The 16,747-nt window shown below is 41.2% G+C and overlaps 1 protein-coding gene across 1 annotated transcript in view; it reads left to right on the plus strand.

Moving 5' to 3' along the window:
* LOC105836310 (protein N-terminal asparagine amidohydrolase) overlaps positions 1-16,747 on the plus strand; it is a 47,023-nt gene that overhangs the window by 14,495 nt on the left and 15,781 nt on the right. Inside the window, 1 exon segment of the mRNA XM_012680251.3 lies at positions 8,706-8,837. The gene's annotated coding sequence lies outside the window, so the exon portion shown is untranslated.

Consider the following 16,747-nt stretch of genomic DNA (forward strand, 5'->3'; position numbering starts at 1 on the left):
TGCGTGTAAATGGTAGGTAATTGATATAATTGAAGATGTGGGTAAGTTAAATAATTATTTAAGAAGAGACCGAATGTAAGATTCGTTAGAAAATTATTGGCACGCCTTCGCGGCAAAGAGGCCGGACGCCAAATCTCACGGTGAATATCTTTTGCACGACCGTCGGCTTCTACTTCTCGACGCGATTTCTTTCGAAATCCCCGGCCTCGCGCGCTATCTATCGCGGATTTTAATACCTCCTCCGTAATCACGCGAGATCTTCGTACTCTCGGGCAGCGGATCGGCAGGAATTTTCGAACTGCCGCCGGCCATCGGCGGGCAATTTACGTTATCCGCGGCTGTGAATAGTCGGAATTTTAAGCGCGATGCGCGGAATCCCGTGTGCCGGTTTCCACGTTCCGCATTTCGCGTATCAAGGGACTCCACATCGGACTAGGTTAATCCGATTGGCTACGAAGAACCCGCGAGGCGCAGAGAGAGAGAGAGAGAGAGAGAGAGACTTACATCCAGAAGGCATACACGGGGAGTGGGCTTCTCTTCTGTGTGTATAACACGGAGCACGCGAAACGAACGGCTGTGTATCCGCGCATAAATGTGTCTCCTAGCGAGATATCCGAGAATAGTGAACGTATATACTCGCCGTATGGACCGTACAGCATTCACGGATTCAAGCGCTAGATTCTGCCGGTCGAAACAAGCCGCCTTGTATTAATTGTAAAATTCTTTCCGAGAAATGAGATTTTAATTGCTATCGTGCCCGTCGAAGGGTCCATTCGTTTGATATACTTAACGAAATGAGTCGTCGTTTTTCAGTAGAGTCACCTGTCGGGATTTTTTATTCCCTTAATTGAAAAATGTTTTATTCCATTCCCAATTTTAATTGTAGTATTAACTATTTTAGTATTCGCTTCTGAACTGAAACTCGTATATACTTTATCCTTCTCTCTTGAATGTGAATTTACATTTTTTTTAACTTAAAGCATTTATGTATAGCGCAAAAATTATGCAATTAGGATCTATCTCTCTTTTTACTTTGTGATTTGCAAACATTACAAATTGAAGGCATGTAAAAGCAAGCGAATAAAATAACTTCGTGCTTGGTACAAAGCTATGCGATTCACGCTACTCCAATTAAATGCCTTTATTGTAGAATATATACAGCGGTTTCATTTGCTCGAAAGATATTTAATGCTTTTAAGACTTTAACACGGGTATGTGAGTCGTCAGGAAACGCACGTGTGTATGTGCGTGCAAATTTACGTGAGAATTGTTACATAGCACGCACGCACATGTGGAATATAAAACAAGGTTAAAAAATACATGGTAACTAGACGCTGCATATGTGTCACTAAAAGTCACACTATTCGCGTAATGCAAATTTAAATAAATCGGATGAAATTATGGATAATTAATCAATTACCTGTTTTAAAGACGTATACATTTGCATTTCTTTAAATAATCTAAGATAAATAAACAAGAAATTATAGCGTGAATTGTCATATCACAGCGAAATTAAATATACATATATCCTAAAATATTATAAAAGATTTTCTTCAAAAATTCTCTTATATATTTTATTACTAATCGTTCGACGTATGAATAGAAAATCTTTATCTATTGCGATGATTATTTGCACCATGGAAAATATATGCGCGACGGGACGTATCTTTAATCGGAATATTTACCGCATTCGAACGTTTGGAAGGAAACTTGGCCCAGCTCGAACGGCCTTATTTCTAGCGTACGCAAACTACGTACGGTAAAGTAGGACGTAGCGCAATTGCAACTTTAATTATTCACTGACCTGTGAATTTCGTCGTTTAAGCCGCCACTTTTTCAGCGCCACGATGCACCTGCGCGATGCACAAGTTGCAAGTGCATATATCCCGTATATGGTAAACCGCGTTTACGCTATCTTAAGTGTAAGGCTCCCTCGGTGTTACCACAAGAGTTCGTATCGCGTGCATTAATCTTTATTGTATAAACTTCGTGTACCTATAATTTCATGTTGCAATTTGCTGCGTGAAGGTGCATAAGTATAATCATGTCTTGTATTTCGCGGCAACGTGTGCATTATGTATTTACGTGTACGTACCGTCTTTAAAACGAGACAGATAACAACGCTTCTTTTCGACTGAATGCCGCTAAAACACACCGTTCTTATGTGACAATCCATTTAACTTTTATAATATTTCAATAGCTAAAATATTTGAATGTGTTGTTTGGATTTTTGAATTCAATGTTTTAATTTTACGTTTAACTCTGAAACGGTATGTTTTCTTATGTTGATAGGATTTATTGTATACTTTCTCGGTCTATATTAAAATTTGCACATAATTTACGTTATGAAAACGTATATTTGAAAAGTTGATTAAGATATTTTGAGTTGAGGAAATTCTAAAGACGAGAAATGACCTTTTTTTTATTAATTCTATACAATCTCATCTCAATACACTTTTTGAAACTTTATTAATTTATTGACGCTCGTCTTCGTCATAAAATTTTCGATTACGCCGCACGTTTCATACGTGGCTCACGTTTTTCACGGCCTCGTGCTTTTAACGAGGCGGTGTCGTGACAATTAAACCGTTAAGTAACGTCAAAGTTTACTCGATGAAAATGATCAGCGCGCCCCGCGTTTCGACACGCCTCGACATGCCTCGGTTTTCATTTCTCACGGACGTACATACAAACGAGAGCGGCCGTTCGCGTTCGAAAGTCGCGAGTGCATCCATCCCGCGGGGGTATAGAAATCCGCACCCACGCGCGATCTTAAACGCGGTTAACGTACTGAATGCTTGGGGCACTATATACTATGTACCGTACACACACGCGGGCGAGCCAAGTGTGCCTCTACGTACTGGTGCTACGTACATGAGTATGGCGCGTCTCTGTGTCGGTGAGAGAAGACCTGGCAACTGGACTCCCCCCGGGGGCCCACATAAATCAGAAACTCAGGTTCAGGCCTAGCCCGAAGCACAGCCAAGCCAGAAATTTAGATGCACCGGGTGTCCCCGAAGTAATTTCCCCGCGAGGCGAGTGCGCGCGGCCCACGGAATTGGGAATTAGGACGGGGTGAGCGTTCCACCCTTCCCGGACGCGTTGCTCGTCTACCCCGGGGTTTCGTACGATAACTTCAACGCGCCCTCGTCGCCCATCGTAAATCAACCGGTGGGCTAGATACACCCGATAGAATCGTGTACGGTGACGCTGCTAATTTTTTGTTTGTTTGTTAGATATCTCGTTATTTGTGGACGCCGGCGATAAGTATCGCTCGCTGCACGCTAAACGTGTACTTGTATCACTCTATTAATTAATTTTATCTCCGAATAGTCCTTCGTTTTGGAAATGATTAAACATCCGAGAATTTTTTTGCGCTCAAGAGAACACATTATTCATTAACTTGCAGTGGTATTATTAATATAATGCTAATAAATATCTAATAAAAGGCTAATAAAATCATTAGTAATTAATATAATACTAGTGAAAATTAATGTTGCCACTCAAATCAATGGAGAACTGTGCTTTTGAATATCTTTATCTTGCCCATAGTGGAGAGGATTGCTCGTCGAACGTGACCAATCAGTTCTCCTATTTCGTGTTTCCGGCTCTACTCCCGCGTAATTTCGCTCTCGTCCGTGTTTTATGCTCGGCGTTTTGTAATTTTGTTCTAACCGCAGGTCGCGATATCGAGATGTTCGATACGGCGGCGGCGGCGGCGATCTCTATCTCGATTTCACGCGGCATTGATCGGTGAACGAGAGAATGAGCGTTGCGGATTTAACACCGTAGTAAAAGAAAAGCAGCTGCGTCTAAGCGTGTCGCAAGACACTTTCATGAGATAGTCAACGATGCTCAATGCGAGTCATCCGATATCTCCGTGTCGCACTCGTAATTTCTAGTACACTACGCACACGATCTTAAGTTCTGCAGACCGTGACGAGCACGCATCACGCGCGGTTTACACATTCGATTTTTGTACATGTAGTACCAAAAATTGTCACCGATACTTTCATTACACGAGGAAGAAATGTGTAAAAGTCACACTGTTCGATTTTGCGACATCGGTCAATTAAAAAGAGCAAAGGTGAGATTGAATTATTAAAACGAGAGGAGGTTTGAATTACTCCGAATTATCGATCATCGTGTTATTTCCCAGTGATTTCTCGCGCGAGCGATATCTCGCGCGGATGCGGAGTCCCGCGAACGCCGTAACATATTTATCCGAGAGGATAAATACGGGGACGCGTACATTCGCGGAATACATCCCGCGCCGAAAGAAACGGGAAACGCATACGCACACTCGCCCGCACACATGGACATTCCGCTTTCGCCATAATGCACCGCTGCGCCCATCCCTCGCCGCTCATCCTCGCGCGCTAGTGATAGCGAATACCGTTACATTATCGTCGGTATTGCCAATAAATGCAATTGTCTCGACTGTCGTGACTATTACGTTGCCCTATCGCGTATCGTTAATTTGCGGTGTACTTACCGAAACAATCTTTACTCCTCGGTGCTACAGCCGTCATTGCATGCGTTGCACCGCGATGGAGCTTCAAGATCGATTAAGTTCTTGGTTGAATTTACTGGGGGATGCGTGTTGATTCTTCCTTTATCTCGGGGAAGTGAGTTTCTCTCTTTCAATAGCAAATCCTTCCCCCCCCCCCCCCGCCGGCAATAATATTGAGAATGATTCTGCATTGTTTTACGTTTGATTAAAATTCGAAATTAATATTAAGCGAATACTTAAGAAATAAGGAATATATGAATTGGTATACATTTTTAATATTGTTTTACGCATAGGTTTTATTGTTTCGTTTCCTGGCTTTCTTATTATATGTAAATATTTGATTAAACTTTAATTAAGAAGTGAACATGTTAAAAATTATGAAATGTATTCGCCTTTAATTGTGTAAATTCTAAATTTTCATTTATTCTTTTTTTTTTCAACGTACATTCGCCAGATTCTATGATCATTTCTTTCTTCAAACATTACTAAAACCATTAAAAATTTACACTGAATTCGTGAAACCTTCCAATGCACCTAAGCAAAGGACCTCGATCGTTTAATATACTTACTCTCCGAGGATCGAGCTAGTTTTATAATGAAAAGTGAACCCGCGTTTTATTATCGCGAGATTCTCAGAGGAGAGTCCGTCGCCCAGGATCGAGGGGGTCGCTCGATTTTTTTCATGCGCGACTTTCGATTTCGAATGGCGCGCGCGCGCGCGCGCATGCGAGCGGGGGAGACGCGCGTGGAAAAGAAAGAAAAGAAAAGTAACGAGGGACCCGGAAGGCCATCTCATCTTCCGCGAATTTGCCGGGCCACTGACTTCTCCGTTCGTTGCATAACGCTCCTCTCCTGTCCGGCGCGGACGAGGCGTCGCGCGTGGTCGGTCGCGGATGAGAGCCGCTGGAATCGTGGTGTACCGGTTGTTCCACTCGTGGAATGCGGACCGGCGCGTTGTGTGCGTGTCCACACCGGTGTGTTCACACACACACACACACACCGCGCACACACGTTCAAAGAGACGCATACACACAAGCGCATAGTGCTGTAAGCTACTCCATGCGATACCCCGACTAACCCAGCCGACTTTTGTTTAACTCATTAAGGGTCATCATCTTATTTTGGGGTTTTGTGCTGCAAAATCCTGAATAGAGTGATAAATAATCCTCTGGACGCTATCTAATTTTATTTTCAAATCGCGGATGCACACGCCGTAATTAGAAACGCAAATCCGAGAGCCGCAGCGTGTGTCACAGCCGGGTTATTACGCTGCTGCGTGTGTACTCGCGTGCCCACACGTGCGGTGCACGGACGAGCGTTACGTCTGTGTGTGTGTCTGTGTCTGTGTGTGTGTGTTTCACGTGCGCCGCGGAAGCAAATATTGTTATTATTGTTTACGACCGAAGAGGAGGTGCATCTCTGCGCGCACGGTGCGCGCGGTGTTCGGTTCTAACTCGCATCTTAAGAAAGCATTGTTTGCATTTCATTGCTTATGCACCTTTGCGTAACCGCAATACCGCTGTGCACAGCCACAGCCGGCAGCCACTACGACGATCCTTAATTCTGTGCGACAGAGCGTGCGACAGAAAGCGAGTGAATTTGAACGATGAATTTTCCTGTGATAACGAGAAGAATATCTTGCACATTCGCGAGAAATGTAATTGTATAGTAAACTGTGCTTAATTAATTTGTTTAGTAAAATAAGTAATTTAATGAGCTTCTTTAATGTACACATATATATCGTGATTTATAGTGTTGTAATATAATTTTAAATAACAATTTCAATGTTCCGCTGTGCGGGTCAAATGCAATTTAAAAGATTTTTTACGCGAAGCAAGCGAGCGTGAATAAACGAACGAATAAACAATTTGGTTTAACAACTGAAGCATACTTTACGTATGTTTATTTACGCTTGCTTGGATCGAGAGAGGGCACTAAATTAATTAGCGCAAATTATCTAAAAGTGTTGTACGTAACAATGAGTTTGAGATAAAAATAAATACAAAGTAGAAATAAATACGTATATTTGAATAGCAAGAAAAACATTTCCGTGAAATTCCATATAATTTGAATTTCTCCGCGTGCATAATTAAATCGGCACAACCGGTCTGATTACAGGCAGAGAGCGACGATTCGATTACAACGGCTATCGCGTGGATTTTCTAGCGCGCATTAATCAAGGGTAATGTCGCAATCTGTCTTGCGGTTAGAACTTTTTTCGATTGGCCGCGCCGTGCGCGCGCGCGCATGGGTACTCTCTTAATAGACACATTAACTTTGTGCCGGTAATCGACGATGGAAATTAAATCTTATGTTCCAGTTATAAATCATCCGTAGTAACGTGTCCTCGAGCGCTAAATAAAGGACGCGATTATTCATCCGATGAAGCTCGGGCAAGAAGTATCGAGTAGCGCCGTAATCGATGGATCTCGTGCGTGGAATATTCATACTAAGCGTCTCCCAAGCTTTAATTGATTCGAATTATCACGTGTAGCGTTCTTACCGTTCGTTATCGATATCTCGTTAATAGAGCATTCTCGAATGGTACGAAGAATTTTGTCTCTGTAGTATTTTGAATTGTCCACCTTTCGTGAAAGAGAAATTAAAAGAGAAGTTGATACAAGTCTTCAAAAGTCTTTTGTTTCAAATATTTTTCTTTTTATGATTTCTTTAATAAATTTCTTTTTGCTTTTATGCCTTGCTTATTTTTCATTTGTTATTTACCAAGTATTCTTGGTTTTTTATCACAAGTAATTCTATTATTTACCTTTCGCTTATTTTATAATTGTTTACATATAGTTTGCCTTTGTGCCAGAATTTATTAGTGATTTAGTGCGAAGGTATGATCGAAGAACGTAGAATGACTATGTCACTTATACGTAGCTACTTACAAACAATCGAAGGAAGTCGTATCTCATAAATATTACGGCGGCGAAGCCCGACAGTCAGTTGCGACCACTGTATGCAAATTCGACCGCTGCATGCTTCTATTGCCACTACGTTCCAATCGCGCACCCGATATAAACAACTTTTGGTTAATCTGATCTCGGTGATCATCGAGATGTTCAATGTATTTTTATTTGCTATAAAAATACTATTTTACTATATATATATATATATAATTGTTAGATATACAAAGAAATGTGTTTTACCAGGTGCAAGCACCGTGGAAGCGACATAAAATGACGTGTTTAATACGATTTCAACGATTTGCGCCATAAAGTCGGGGTTAAGAGGTGACTAAATAAAGGGATAAGCAACGAGTTCGATGCAGCTTGCGGACTTTTGACACGCGAGCGTTTCGGCTTAGCAAATTTACGATTTCCTCGAAATCCACAAGGCGGAAGGAATTTAATTTGCATATTCAGGAGGGAGTCTGCACTGCAACCTTTACTCCCTGAATATATTTATCGTGAGTTTTCTTACGCTTTTTTGTTTTAAGTTCTCAAGTAATATGCTTTTTCGAAGTAGAATGCATTATGCTCGTCTAAACCAATTCGATTAACAATTAAAAAAAATTAAACTCGAAGTTCGTTAAATGTTTAGATGGCAATTTGATATTTGATAATATTATAATAAATTTAATACAAGATCAAATATCAAAGTGTGCATATAATTGTAATGAAAAAGAAATACAGCGTATTTATATTAGTAAATTATATCGCTAAAGATTCTTGGCCGAAAATGTTGTTAAATAACGTGATGGACTTTTGCACCTGTTTCTAAAACAGCTGCACTATCCTCTTGAGGGGAGATATAAAATACTAAACCTACTATCTTTATGAGACCGTTGACTCTTTCCAAGTTATTGTGTCAAGTCGACAAAAACATGTGGTCTAAGAAGTATATTAATGTGACGATAAGACGTTCTTAAACCATATAATCAGCGCACATGCGTGTCGAACTGGAAATTGCCGACATTTTTCTCATGTAACCACTGGACGACGATAACCAGATTTGAGATGAACGATTTCGCTTATCGCACCCTCGTTTGCGCGACCCTCATAACTCATTCGACCGCCATTGGTCACAGTCCCTTTTTTCGTCGGGAGTTCTGGATATTTCTAGATATAATCGCTATTAATAATGTATGATAATATAAATATTTATCCCGTTTTGTATTACGGAAATCTATTTGGATTGTTTAAAATCGAATTTCTTCTGACTATCCTCGGTGTATTTGTTCTTTCAGCACTGCGTTCCACGTGGAGCACGTGACAGCACGGTGAACTCGCGGCTAAAGAGGCGGAAGTGCTCGTTGACTATGGCGGCGGGAACGTGCCAATTCGCCTGAGGGGACACAGTATCCGCAGAAATCCGTAAGGTGAGTTCCTTCCCGATTCCCCTGTGTGCTTCCGCGCTCGGATCCGCGACGTTATTAAGATTTCAAGAGATACGGGAAATAAATTAAGCGAGGTAAATGGGTGGAAACTGGCGAGGCGAGCAACGAGATAAATCGAGTGGCGGAAGACGAAGACCTATGAGAGAGATAAGGGGGGAGGGGAGGGCAGGCCGGTGGTTTTTTTCAGAATCGCTTGGAGTCTCGGCCACTATCCCCAGCCGATAGTTTCCAATAGCGAACGAAGATAAGCGCGAGGCAATGCCGCTTCGTGAAGACGAAGCCTGAAGGAGGAAAAAAGAGAGGCAGCTTCCGCGATTAAGATGTGCAACGAGGCGCCCATGAATTCCGTGTAGATACATATCTGATTTGGCATTGTCACCGTTTGTCGCATAATCCACTCGTCCTTTTTTTTTCGCGGGGAATGCGTCGAACAGAGATGTTAACTTCCAAATATATTCGCGAAGTAGAAAAAGATACACGCGGATACGGTGTAAACGATCACTTCTCTCTCGCCTGCGAACAGATTTAAGAATTTAACAATCGATCTTTTTTTACAAGGGGGAAATGGAAGAGGCCTAGCCTCACATATATTGCCCCTCTTTTATTCTTAAGATAACACGAGCGAGAGCGGAATTGCATGAATCGAATTGAATGACACGACTATTTAAAAGTTTATTATTTTTTGTCATTGACTATTTTATACAATAACGGCCGATCATTATTTACAGAGCTCTTGAATAATAAAAAAGCACTGCGTTGACCAAGATTATCAATAATTCGCGTTTTATTGCTGTGTTACTCGAGTTGCATTCTTAAATGTACATAAGAAACGTGATATAATAATATAATAACGACAGAGTATTTAACTTAACAATTTTATTTTGCGTACACTTGATATGTCAATATTATTTCTATGACAATTGGTAGACGTTAAAGTCGCGTAAATTGACAAAAAAAAAAATTATTTTACGATTTAAATATATTGCGGAGCTGCGAGTCTATCGACACACACGCGGCTGGAACGTCAGTATATAAATTGATTATTGAGTATCTTGACATTTCGCACGCGGCATGAAAGATTATGTTGGAGCAGTTCTTTGTTGGATTCACGGGAAACATGAGTAAAGCTGATAATTATTAAATGAATCGAGGGGTGTTTTTCTTAGATACGCTTCAGGAAGCTTAAATGTTGTATGAAGTGGACGTCGATATTTTCTTGCACTAAAGTGGATTATTTATTGTTAAAGAACACGTGTATAATTTAGATACGATCTATATGCAGATATTATTCTTTTTTTTTACATTTATTAAGCTGAATTGCATTGAATTATTACGATTGTCCGACAACACAATATAATCGTTTATATCGTTATTTCTATTTGAAGCTGATCAGTAATTTTGACATTAAATAGAATTATAAATGGAAGAATATTCTTTCATACATTATTCTAAAAGAAAAACAATTAAAAATTACTGTATAAATTTTTAATTAAATTATTATTGCCAAATAAATATCCATGAGAACACTGGATTTGATTATGTATGTGCGTTGGCCACCTGTTTGGATTCTACTTAATCTCATGATATAATATTTTAAAAGAACTTCCTGGATGTAAGTCTGTGGTCCTTAAACCATCGACCACGGGCGTGCATGGTCCTCGTTTATCGCGAGGCCGTAACTTACGCGTCACCCGTTATCTGGGCGCGCTTATTATGCATGTTATCGTCTCCCCCTTCGACGAGGGGAGAGCCATAAATTTAATAGTCCCCGGTGTGCGGAGGAATCTTCCTCCTTCGGCATGAAAATCTGAATCGACCCTTCGGGACTCGATTCCTGGCTCTCGGTCTTGTCTCTCTTGAATTTCATAATGCCTTTTAAATCTACTCGTGTATAGACATAAATATCTCTGTCAACACTGATACGCATACACGTATTTCTGAAAAATTAAAATACACGCATTTAATTAGTTAAGAAATGTTATGCCGTGTTCTTAATTTTGTTCACTGCCTTTTGTTATATTATATCTAACAACATTTTCGATTATCGCGAAAAATATCCTTTGCTTAGATATACTAATTTAATTATCTCGAACAATTTGATCGTCGTTCTTAGTTAAGAACTATTATCGCAATGAAAATAATTTTTCCCGACAAACGGAGATGTTTCAAGCTACAGTATGCATGTATACGCACGGGTGTGTGACGTCGGCAAAATTATAGTTATCGTCCTCCATTATTTGTAACGGGGGAGCAGTTCAATCTCCGTCGGACAGTGGAAAATTTCGCGCTGATCGCGACTCGCGGTATCGCTGAGAGGAAAACAGATAAATTGTTGCGAGCGGCAGCGATGCTGTGTTTACGCGGAACACGAGGAAGCAAAATAAGAAATCGACCGAGAAATCAAATCGTCCGTCGTGATAACGTGGTAACGATGCTGGGCAACGAGCCCGACGTCATCGGTCGGGAACCGTTTTATCGTCGACGGAATTCTCTCGGTTTCTGTGAATGATACGGCGATCGATTTTTCACTGCTCGAACACGCTTCCGGTAATCGCGCGCGATTTCCCAACCTTTTGATGTTGTTCCATTTGACGCGTTTCACTCCGATTGAGTATATCAAGATATATTTTAAAATATACTTTTACAGCGTATATTTATCATCACGTGTCCCGATTTAATTTGTTTGTACAAAATGCGCCAGATGCTCTTCCAATTATTAATTTTTTTTTATAAATAAAGAATTAAAAACTGATTTTTTTACACATTGTCTGAGAGATTATTGACTAATCTCTAAGATAAAATGTAAAATTGAGTGAAAGACACTCACTTCTCATTTATTGTATCAAGCAGTCTCCTTTTTCGACTCATATTTCTATAAAAATTTTTAGATCAATTTAAAACAATGTTTTTCTGTTCAAAAATTACGATGAAAAATGTATATTTTATAAATAATGGAAAGATCGAAAAAGTTTTTAAATTAAACTTTAAGGATGTAAATAAACTTCGTTCTTCGTATAATTTTAAGTGCGCTTCGTTTTACCGAAAACATTTTGACATTTTGAAACATTTACTACAGAGTTATTTAAAAGCGAATGTTTAATAAATGAAAAATTGAAAATACGTTAAGAAGTACGTTAATGAGAAACGTTACCTGATTACGTACATTACGTACAGGATATCCTGTACAGCGGGGTACAAGCAACGGGGCTGTCTTCTTGCCAGTCACGTATTGCATGTCATAAATCGATGCTAAGTGACCAATAAAACCGTGGCGACCGTACCGATTAGTCGACGTCGCCCACATGCACCGGCAATGGACACGTTTTTCTAATTACCTGTACTCAAATCGCCCTAATCGCTCGCCGTCAGCCCGAACTCACTTGGGCCCCTCGCCGTCTTTCTTCGTCTGAGTGGCGCAGGTGATATGCCACGTGAATTAAATTAATAACGCAAACGGCCTTGAATCACGCAAAAGCCTTCTGTCTGCAAGTGCAAAGTTCTCCCCGTAAAAATTCAACTTTTCTCGTCGCGGAATCATTAATATTCTTTATATCGTTCGTGCAACCGCTTCATTACAATCTCATGAATGTAAAAAGAGTATATGTTTGAGAGCCTTTCAATTCCAATTGTTACAATTATTTTTTTTCAAAGACAAAAGAATGAGAATTGAATGAGAAGTTACTTCGAATAATTAACTGCTCGATAAGTGACTGGAGAATAAAAAATTTTTTTTAAATTTCGTTCAGAAACCTCGCGCAATTTTATGAAGATTCCGTATATGTTTTGTATTTTCAATAAATTGCGAGGATCCTCCGTAGGGAAATCTTTCCGTCGCGAGGAGGCGACGCGAGAGTTCGATAAATGATGTAGGGAAAACAGGGATCCATTGATGCTGGGACGTGTGCCCATTGACGAAAAAGAGAGTGTTTGCCGATTGCCAGGTCGAACGGATAAAGGCATTTATTGTCGATTGTCCTTTCGCAGTAGATCCGTGGTTATTCCACCGAATAAAAACGCAGCGACGAGAACGGTTTTCGTTTTAATCGGGCGATGAGTTTCGCCGTTCGAACGAGTTTATTAATTAAACAAATACACGCGGGCAAGCACGATGTAATAGACCGTCACCGCAGACGTTTTTGCGTTAATCGATCGCTGAATGTCGACGATCAGGTCGCGGCGACCATACGTCGTGTCTGGCTGCCCGCGCACCCGCGCGCACTTAGTGATTAATTAACTGGTTTAATTAGACGCCTAATTACCACCAGATACGGATCTCCATCGGGATAAGCCGGGAGAGGACCGCGACCGCGAGACGACGTGTACGTATTATATACGGCATAGTGATGCCCGATACCGGGGCATCTCGGTTACATCCATCCGCGCGCGGTTGTATCCTCGTGTTTCGCGACACTGGAGATGACGCCATTTTAACGCGCATTAGAGCTTCCGCCCGGCGTCCCCGTGCGCGCGGCCATCATTCACACCCTAATGAACGTGAAATCTCCGAGGCGCTACCTCGCAGGGCCATGGCCCTCGCTCTACGTGAGAGAGGATCGTCTAAATTGAAAACGATCCTTAATCCTTTCAGGATATTTTCTTAGAGCAACCGTTTCCTTTATTAATACACACATGTGGGATGCACTAAAACTCTCTCTTGATTCTAATTTCGACGGTGGATTAAACGCGAGTGCCGACTTTTCTTACGGTTGCCTTGGTATCCAACGTGCGTTTGTATGAGTCTCGCGTTCAGTAGAACGCGGAGTCCAGAAAAGATGCTGGCCGGTGTATGATCTCTCTCTCTCTCTCTCTCCCTCGATACAAACTCTATCTCCGAGAGACCGCCGACGGAATCCTCGGTCATTAGAATGCCGACATTGCGTGGAAAGGGGGTGGGTGACTTGCGAGGCATCCGTTTAATAGCTCTTTTGCACGCTTAAATAAATAACTGCGCCACAATCGTGGAGAATGGTAATTATGCGTGTACGTGTACGAGTGATGCGTGCCGTGCGTGCGTGCGTGCGTGCGTGCGCGTCTAGAGTGCATTCCGCGCGTAATCGCAGAAGGAGGTTGGGGGAGGAGTGAAAACAAGGGAGCCTTCTGGTGCGCCCGGGTCCATGAAATTACGGTTCAAAAGGAACGGATAAGTTTGTAAAAAACCGACGAAATATGAATGTAAAAATCAAACTGATAATTCACCTTTGCGATTGCGTACGGAATTCGCTATAAAAATAGATGGGAAAGCGCATTGAAATGAAATCGAAAGGCGGAAGAAAAAACGAAAGTCTCGGACGGATGTATCGGATTCTCCGTGCAAGAGCATCCATGAATTACCGGCGGTGCGCTAACTTACCCCCGTGGAATTTCCAGTTTCCTCCGTCTCTTCCTTCTCCACCCTTCTCCCCCTCTGCTTTCGATAGCGTTGCATTATGAAATAGCGTGCAACAGAGTTGCGCGGCGCTGCACCGCCATTACCGCTAATTCCTTAAGTGAGCGATGCCCCGCTCGATCGAGGCTTTTTCGTTGATCCTTTTGGAGAGGATCCCTCTCTCTCTCTCCGCTCCCTCGAGGAAGAGAGCCGGCCCCGCCATGAACGCCGATACGCGGTTATTAAAGGTCGATCTACTCCCGGCTCATCGATCTCTTCCCCCCCCTTGCTGCCGGCGAGACCGCCGTCCGTTACCGATTTATTCGAATTCTACTGCGGTTTTAATTACCTCACTTTTTCCCCCGCAATCGATCGACCGGATATCTCAAATCGATCGCAATTAATCCACGCGATTTGTCTCTCGCCGTGACTCGTCCGCCTTCATTTCCGCCGTCGATTTAATTGGCCCCGGCCTCCTCGTTATCCTTACTTGCGACATATTTCTTCGGGTGAATTGAGATGATTATCTTTCACTGATAGGCGGAATCAGATTCTTATTTTTCATCGAACGTAATTGCAGAGGGATGCGATAAAGTCCTCTTTGTCCCGAATCCCCCAGGATCGCTTTGCGCGACTGTCGTTATTTTCTCGTTATGTACACTTTGTTGAAGAAAAATGTAGATAACATTGACTCTCTTTTTAAGCATCGTAGCTTTTCGAATCGAATCGTAAATCAAGACCACAGCTGCCTCCTTCAATCCCCGTAGCGGAAATCGCACGTGGAAATTCCGAGGATTTCCTTTTTACGCGATTGGCGACTGAATACGCGAATACTGCCGCGTATCCTCGTCGCCACGGTCTCTTAGAAAGACCAATAATTAAGGTAATGGCTACTTTTCAAGTGAATTTCCGTGTGGCTCGATCCGAGCGGCCTCCTCCCGGTCGACCGATTACGGTCACGAAGGGCCCCGCCATTTTGCTCTCAGGCCCCTTTCTGTCCTCTCTTTACCTTCTTTGTATCCCGAACGGGAATAGCTTCCTCTCGTCTAACTCCTCTGTCCACTCCCCCTCAATAATTGTGTATACTCATCGCTGATTTTCGATCGATCAGTATCGCCCGTAATTCCATCCGCTCTTCTGTCGCGACGGCGATTTTAAATTGAGTTTCGCGATTAAAAAATGAGAAAATTCGAGGGGGATCGACATTTATAAAAGCATCGAAAATATCAGCAAACTTGTCTTTAATTGCGATAAAGTTTTTAAACAATAAAACTTTTTTTTTAAATATTATTTTAAGATAAAATAATATCGAAATAGTGCAAAGAAAAAATATCAATTCCATTTAAATGTTAATTATCTGCCATTTGTTATTTTAAGTGAAAAAAAAAAAACGTTAATTATATCTGCTTATTACACTTCTCTTTGAATCATTCTGAAGGTCAGTACGGATTTCGATACGGTATATTTGTGGCATTTTATTAAATTTAGATAATTGATTGTGGGAACCAAATTACAACGAGAAAGATTGCAAATTGTTTTCGAATACTTACGAAGTGAGATAAGTTCATTTTCAGAATAATTGCCGCTTGTGTATCTCAGAGAGAAAGAGAGAGACGATAAAAAATTTCCTGGCTGAATAAGAATGAAATTTGATAATTTATTCTTCTGACCGATACGCTGCAAGCTCGCGAAACCACGAAATCGGTGTTTGCGCGACTTTTTTTTTGTAACCGTATATTCGATTTATCGAATATATCAAATGACCGCTGGAAGTGAGAGTCGTCTTAACGGAAACTGTATCCCGATCCTAGGCTCCGCGGTGCTTATCTCTGCTCCAGATACTCGAGAAGACATTTATGCTCGAAGCTATCTCAATGACTTTCTCGATTTCTGTATCGGCTTCGTTTACATCCATACGTACAACATATATACATGGGTATTATCTTCCAGTGGTGCGAAGTAAAAATTTCGACGTTTAAATCATTCGAGACATGCACAATCAGTCTAGGATTTGGTTTTTTCATGAACGGTCTCTCATTCTCGGAACGATTAATTGCTCCTGAATTATTTGAGATCGACAACAAAATATTGGAAAATGTGTAGCTTAAATTTAAGAAGACGAGAACCACATTGAATTTTTTATTTTGCCTCTTAATCTTAACAAGAGAAGGAAGCACATTTCTGTAAAAAATTTCTCTCGCTATTATTTCTTATAAAATACGTGAAATGTGTGACAATTTATAAAAATAATAATTTAAAGAAAACGTAATAAAATAAAATATAATATACAATAATATTCGTCCCTTTCTGTTTTCTTATGTGACTAACTTAAAAGAAATAACATAAAATAGAGTGCATCTCGACGATACGACACCGATCACATGAAACTTTGTCTCGTGTATCGAAAACGAATGCCGAGATCACGGGAGGGAGAGATGACGACGTCGAGGCAACGACGACGAGGACGATACAGAAAGTCTACCGGCGTGGTTGGCTATTTGATACAATGGATTTTGAAGAGTGTAAT

Source organism: Monomorium pharaonis, chromosome 7 (assembly GCF_013373865.1).
Source record: "Monomorium pharaonis isolate MP-MQ-018 chromosome 7, ASM1337386v2, whole genome shotgun sequence".
Classification (NCBI taxonomy): domain Eukaryota; kingdom Metazoa; phylum Arthropoda; class Insecta; order Hymenoptera; family Formicidae; genus Monomorium; species Monomorium pharaonis.